The sequence below is a fragment of the Macrosteles quadrilineatus genome, unplaced genomic scaffold, assembly GCF_028750875.1.
Source record: "Macrosteles quadrilineatus isolate MER2022 unplaced genomic scaffold, UCM_ALF_1.0 Scaffold_6__1_contigs__length_79288215, whole genome shotgun sequence".
In the NCBI taxonomy this organism is placed as follows: Eukaryota; Metazoa; Arthropoda; class Insecta; order Hemiptera; family Cicadellidae; genus Macrosteles; species Macrosteles quadrilineatus.
Genome location: NW_026542599.1, coordinates 28,453,310 through 28,460,401, shown reverse-complemented (window position 1 = coordinate 28,460,401; position 7,092 = coordinate 28,453,310). Strand labels below are relative to the sequence as shown.

General features: G+C 36.1%; 1 long non-coding RNA gene across 1 annotated transcript; it reads left to right on the top strand.

Annotated features, from left to right (window-relative positions):
- Positions 1-1,714: 1,714 nt before the first annotated feature.
- On the top strand, positions 1,715-6,534 carry LOC128997015 (uncharacterized). The gene is made up of 3 exons (XR_008491081.1): positions 1,715-1,928; positions 5,026-5,188; positions 6,381-6,534. It is a non-coding gene; the product is annotated as an uncharacterized LOC128997015 (long non-coding RNA).
- The last annotated feature ends 558 nt before the right edge of the window (positions 6,535-7,092 follow it).

The window sequence follows — 7,092 nt, the reverse complement described above, 5'->3', positions numbered from 1 at the left end:
CCTGATGCCACATTGATAACATAACTAACTTATGCCTTATCACTATCGGATGTTTCCCTTGTGGTGGTACGTGTGAAGTGCTAAGTGAAGTAAGCAAGTGATCAGATGAGATTGAGATGTCGACGTCGGTGGTCGGGCCCTCATCTTTCACCACATCTCAGGAACTTCCGAGATATGAGATCTGCTTCCTTCCTCAGATTGTACCTTGATACGTGGTAAATTTGTCAACAACATCGTGACCGAGTGGTCATTGAAGAAGAAAGAGGGAAAGTGTCACTTCTTAAAAAAAACTTTAGGTCATTCCATCTGTTTTCTGTTACAATATATGTGGGATTAAGTTGAGATTTGTATTGTTGGTCAAGTAGGTGGTTATTTCAAGGCACGAAATTATACGTAATAGTTACTTTATGGTGTTTAGTAAAACGTCTTTGGTGATCTAAATATGTAGACCTAAAGACTGAAAAGTGTAAACTACTTTGTCACGGAATTTACACATGGCTAAATTTACGATGCATTACATATGTGACATATCTATTACAGTACAAATGACGAAGTTTGATTTTGATTTCTGGGCTCCTTGAGGAGAAGTCTTCACTTTCTAACCCCTCGCACACAAAAATCTACACAGCGAAATCAAAGAATTCACCAAATTACTTTCCCTCGCTAAACAACCACTCTTTTGTCTTATGCCTCCCTCCCCCCAAATAACTAATGATAAAAATGTGTTTTGCATAAGATCCTCACACGTTCATAGAACTCTCTTCATGCCGTATTTGTACAAATGCTTGATTTAATCTTTGTTTGGTTGTAACATAACTCGTTTCTATTTACAATATAAATTTAATAACTTGCTGGCCACCAGTTTCGTAATGTAATACGTTTTTTTTGTATATTTATTTTGTTTGTGTTTGTTTTCTTTATATTAATACGATATTCCCCTCACCTTTACATTCTAAGATTATGCTAGCCTTTAGCCTGGACTTGTTTTCATATGACTTCTTGGGAGTATTTCATTTGGTGCAAAATCGTTTGGTCCAACAGTTGTAAAACAGTGTTCGTTTGGTCCAAAATCGTTTGGCCCAACAGTATGAACTATTGCGTCCCTCACATTGAAGGCGTTCAAATAATCGCCGTCACGTCGTCAACCCAACCGCCTGCCTTCCGAGGCCTATTTGTTGTTTAGTGTTGATAATTGCCCATGTAGCAAGCAATGTATATAATACGTAAATATTCGGGATTAAGGTATAACCAACGTATATGTATTAATGATACAGATAATATACATATTATATACCAATATGAAAATACGGTTTCATCCAAAATAAATTTTGCATAAAATACTGTAAAATGAAGAAACAAAGTGTAAATTTTCACCTAAATGTTGTTTTGAGGGCATAAATTAACTTTCGAGAATGCAGTAAAATAAGTAAAGGTATTGATGATACAGATAATATATGTATTTTATATCAATAGAAAAATACGAAAAAAAAATTTAGTGTTGTATTTATTTCCCTGCATTTTTTCAACATCCTGTGTAAAATGTATTTGTAACACATACTGTACTATAATATTCATAGATGAACAAAATATTCTGCCGCGCGAGATACCCAAGTCTCTGCGTTTTCTTAGGTTCGACGATGTTCGCTGATGCATTATGGGAGTAAAACAGCGGGGGAGCATCCGATCCGCCACCGCCATATTGTTTGTCTGTCTTTGTCTCACAACTCACAACAAACGTTGTCCTTGTGGCTGTGTTTAGACTAGAGCATCTACTTCTGATTTTCAGTGTTACACGTGAAGAATTCGTTGTTTTGTTATTATTTACTTATTAATTAGGTCTATTAGTTACTTTTTACTTTATATTCTTTAAGATTTGCGTTACATCTTCGACTTTTTAACTTCAGTGGCGATTCGACTAACTTGAGTTGGTAAGTTACACAAATTATTATCGTTATTGTAAGTTATTAAGAGATTTAGCATATGTTTTGTTAATAACTCGAATGGTGGTAATCTAATTTAAATACTTTATAAGTGGAAATAGGTTACAAATTAAGTTAGCCTTCCTAACCCCTTAAAAACTCTACGGATGGAGGCTCTTTAGGGAAAAATTAGGCTGTAGTTTACAAAACTAAGGAAGCCAAATTCAGGAGATAACCTAGACCTAATTCATTGCAATATGTCCTTGGTCTGAACTAATTTAGCTTGGAGACAAGCTAGGCCTAGGTCTACTTAACAAATACCGTAGCTAAACTTATGCCTAAGTTACTTAGAACCTGTCATAAGTTAGCCTAGGCCTAACTTACAGTTAAGACTAAAAATGATGTTAATTGGTAAGTTTATGTCAAGTAAAATTCAGGCCTAGGCCTAGTCTTGTAGGCAGATGAATATTTTAAGACCAGAAGGGGGTAACTTAACTTACAGTTCCGAAGAGAACCTGTGATCTGTGAACAGATGGATGACTTAATGATAAATATCTTTGGTAAGTTAAATTAAATGTTTATTCTTCTTCCCAATGTAAACATCAAATTGACCTATGATTTGTTTTGCCTACGTTTCTATCGATATTAACTAGCCTATAAGCATATTTAACCACAAACAAAATATAGCCTGAGACGGTAACTTACTAGCAAAATATAGCCTAACCTATTTAATGAAAAAGCAACAAAAGAAAACATAAAGTTATCCTCTTAGGCCTATAACTTAATGTATAAGCTAAGTTAACTGGGAAAATTAAAGTCAATGCAATATTAAAGTTAACTAGGCCTAAACTTAGGCCTAGGCCTATGTTAATATTTATAAAAATATTGATAAATCGTTATTGATCTGATAACTTAATAAGATCGCTGGTTCTCTGCGGAACTGTAACCCCAGAAGGCTGCAGCTTTATAATTAGGCCTAAGTTACGTCCTTCAAAACTATCGAAAGGAAATGTCAAACAAATAACTTAAGGTGCCGCATTTGCAATCAGTAGGTTATGGTTAGGTTAGGTTTAGCTACCGGTATGTTTTTTTTTTGTTTACGATTAACTTAGGTCTAACTTATGAAACAACATCGCAGCTACCTACGTTTAGTAATAAACTTTGAACGAAAGTTTGCATAAGTCAAGAGTAATTTTTATCAAGGCTTGGCACATAATAGCCTAGGGTACGATTTATTTATAGATGGCACTTTGAAGGGTAACAACGCTATCAAAATGTATATCAAATATGCCTAAGTTATGACATCACAGCTGTCTTTCTAAGATCTAGGGATGAAAGTTTTAACTTACCCAGTACCGCGGTTAAAAATGGGCCCTGGTCCAGGGGCGCAAGAGTTTTTTTTTGTTTTTTTTGGGTGTGCTAGTAACAGACACTAATTGGAAAATATCTGAAACCTCCTCACTTCGTCTTCCACTCATGACTCATCACTGCCACTGTTTGCATATTAGGCCTATCATTAACTATACCTACTTGTCTGTCTTTATTTGTAGGCTATTTGTTATGTCCTTTTTTCATTATACTCAATGTCAGTTGCTTTTGTCAAATGGCGAGAAACTTATTACAGTATCAATTTGTTAGCAAGTAAAGATACTGGCCGTGTTTTTGCTTATGATTTTATTTACGTTTGAAGAATGTTATTTTACGTTGTAATATCACACCCTTTTTCTGTGAAATGAGCAAAAAACCAAGTGGCAGTGAGTTTAGAAAGAGGGCGACATAAAAGATTCGTACGGTAAAAGTGTTACAAAAAGTTCCTAAAATAAGTAGCCTAGTTTTTACGGTCATTAAAATCATTTAGGCCTAAATGATGATGTGTACAGATAGTGATGTAGGTAAATCTGAAAATGAACTTTGATGATGTTAAGTTATTGACGAGTTGGCCAACAAAAATGTAGAAAAAACCAGCCATTTTACGGTATTGACTTTTTGGAGTTTTAAATGTTTGCAATTATAACTTATATAAATTAAAACTATGTTTTAATTCACACTTTTTTACAACTAAACCAATTTTACTTTTAAGAACGCACCATTGGAAATATAAGTGTGTACGGTATGTAAGTAACAGTTAAACTTTAATTGATGGTTTACGTTTTTAGTTACTAAGCGGGTAATTCAATTAACAATCAAAAGTAAACACAATGAGTCTTCTTATATTTGTTAGGCCTATATTGCAGATGCGCGAGCAACTCATAAAATGTCTATATTCATTTTATAATTCAAATCAATGTCGGCAGGGTGGGGGGGGGGCTATGAGCGGAACTATGACTTGGGCCCATAGCGTATCACATAACTGACCGCGGGCCTGAACTTACCCCCGAGTGTAGATATAACTTAACCTAAAAATACAGAGGAGTGTGACGGCTGGGACTGAACCTGCTAAGGGAAAAACTTAAGAATTGAACTCACAGTCAACTGTGTATAAAATATAATTTGCCCGTTGATTTTCAGTGGCGTAACAGAAGGGCCCGCATTGCGGGGTGCCCGGAAGCTGGGGGGGGGGGGGCGGTGGGCAGAGAGACCCACTAATTTGTTTAGGGTACCACTCTGTTTATGATTAATCTGTTTGATCATTGTATCGGTGGTCCTAAAATAGCTCTGGGGTAGGGGGAGGGTGATTCACTATGTTGAATCGGTGGTCTAAAATTAACTCATAAGAGGGGGGCCCAAAAAATAAGTTTACAGGGGGGCCCGTAAAGATTTGTTACGCCACTGTTGATTTTGTTGTGCTAAATAATGTATGGAATCTCGAACGTTTCTTTTTCTAAATGCTGGGCCCAAATACACTACTTTACTTCTTTGCATTTGCCCGATTTCGAGCAACATGTAGGCTAGGCCTACACTAGTTTATTATAAATGAAGGTCCTATAATCTAAGCTTCTTACAAACAGATTTGTAAACTTAAACTTTTCTGCCATCCTTGTTGAAAATAATAACATACCGTACGGTACTTTTAAACAAAAAAGCTTTTTATAAAACACCAGACTTGTTAAACTAATATAATAGTAATAGAGGTTGAAGAGTTAAGCATTTTTATAATGTGTTTCAGGTCAGTTATCTTCGCACGGTTGGCGGGGCCAGTGTTGAGGACTCAACAAGACGGATCCTTGTAAGACTATTCAAAAATGAGCTTGCGAGAGAATTTAGTTGGGAAGGAAGAGGAGGAAAGAAGTGGAGTCTGCAGAACTCTGCATTGGTGCAGTTGATTTGCCGTAAGTTTTTAACATTTGGTTTATAATGTTACTTTTATTTATTCTTTCAATGATAGGCCTATATTTGACATTTATTTATTTTTCTATAAAGTCAACTCAACCAAAGTAAGTAATTTATTTTTTAACCCTGTTTTTACCATCATAAGTTTTATTATTTAACTAATAATTGGTATGTACATATACGTCATACAGTAGCCTACATTTACTTCATACCCCCACTTGAAAATGCCATTCTGGGGAAACATCTTGTTATTCTTTACATACATTTTTAGCAGTATGGCGTAAAGTTACGTAACAATTATTAGTCAATAAAAAGGTTCAGGGGCTAGATCAATGGATTTTAATTATATTAATTTATCATCTTATAATTAATTATCATAGGCTATATGATATTAATTTATGATGTTACACACATTTTTTGTCTGTAGAATGTACCGTACCTATCCTTTTTTTCTGCACTGTACTCTTTAAACCTCTACAATACTTTGATTTCTTGATTGCAACTTGTTAGTTTAGCTCAAAAAGAAAAGATTTTGCTTAACACGTTCAGTGCGGCAGGCATTCCAACAGGCGCTCGCCAATGGCGGCGAAGCCCCGACGCAGTGCCGTACCAACAGCAAACGCAATTGGCATTCAAATATTTCAATCTGACAAAAAACAAAAGAGCAGCGGCGATTGTACTACGTTACCCCGAGATTGAACGTAGTTCCCTAAAACACCCAAAGGTAGCAGCACTGCCTGGATCAGTAGTCAGTGGCTTTGTAATATGGCTTGAAGAGAGAAAATCCCAAAAACCGGTACAAAAGCATTGTCAGACGGGATTTTACGGGAAATTTTAGTACCAACCTACACCAAAATAAAGCTTACATTCTAAGCTACGGGCTAGCAACGATTTTAACGTTCCCCGGCAATGGCTGAGCGCATACTGAACTAATGTAGTGGGGGTTGCGCAACTACATCAATTGATGTAGGCCGCTCGTGTCGCGACTACATCAATTGATGTAGTCAGCGCTAAACGTGTTAAAAAAATGTTAAAAATGAAAACGTTAAAAATGAATTAGTTTTGCCATCAAGAAAACAAAGGATTGATTACCAAAAGATATGTTGCTCTAAGCGTGAATCTTGTGCGTACCCTAATATTACCTTATACACAGGAATACAGACATTGACACAAGTGTGAATTTTGTTTCAGGTGTAGTTCGTCAACAACACCCGTCCTCATTCGATCTCACAACGTTTGAGAAAAAAACCAGCGAATGGTTACGCCAAGCAGGAACAAGGATTTATGTCAAAAATAACAATTTAGGCCTACCGCAGATGATCAATTAAATAGTTTTTTCTTGACATTTCTTCATTGTTTCATTTAAATGTTCCTTTAAAAAGTGTGTTAATAAACAACACAAACAATTTTATAAAAACAACTTTTATACATGAATGTATTAGGGTACTTGTGATTACATCTGAACAAATATTTTTACTCATTTTTTGTATTTTTGTGCATTTATTTTGGGTCGCCGGAAGACTGCCCCCCCGAAAACTACCCCCCCAAGCAGGTTCCTACGTCATATTGACGTCAGAGACCGGGGGGGCAGTTTTCCAGTCACGGACACTCAAATTTAGTTGTCAAACAGTTCTAATCTAACCTAACCTAACCAACCAAACTTGCTGTAACATTTAGAAAATCTGTTTTATATTCACCACATGTCTTTTCTATTATCCAACTTAATTACTCTAATTAAAATTAAAATTACATAGCATGATTTGTCTGGGGGGGGGGGTAGTATTCCAGTCGCGGACACGGCTTCCATGTTGGTTAGTTAGCAGATTTTGTGACGTCACGTTTCACCTGGGGGGGGGTAGTTTTCCGGGGGATAGTATTCCGCATCCCCTTTATTTTTTGTTTT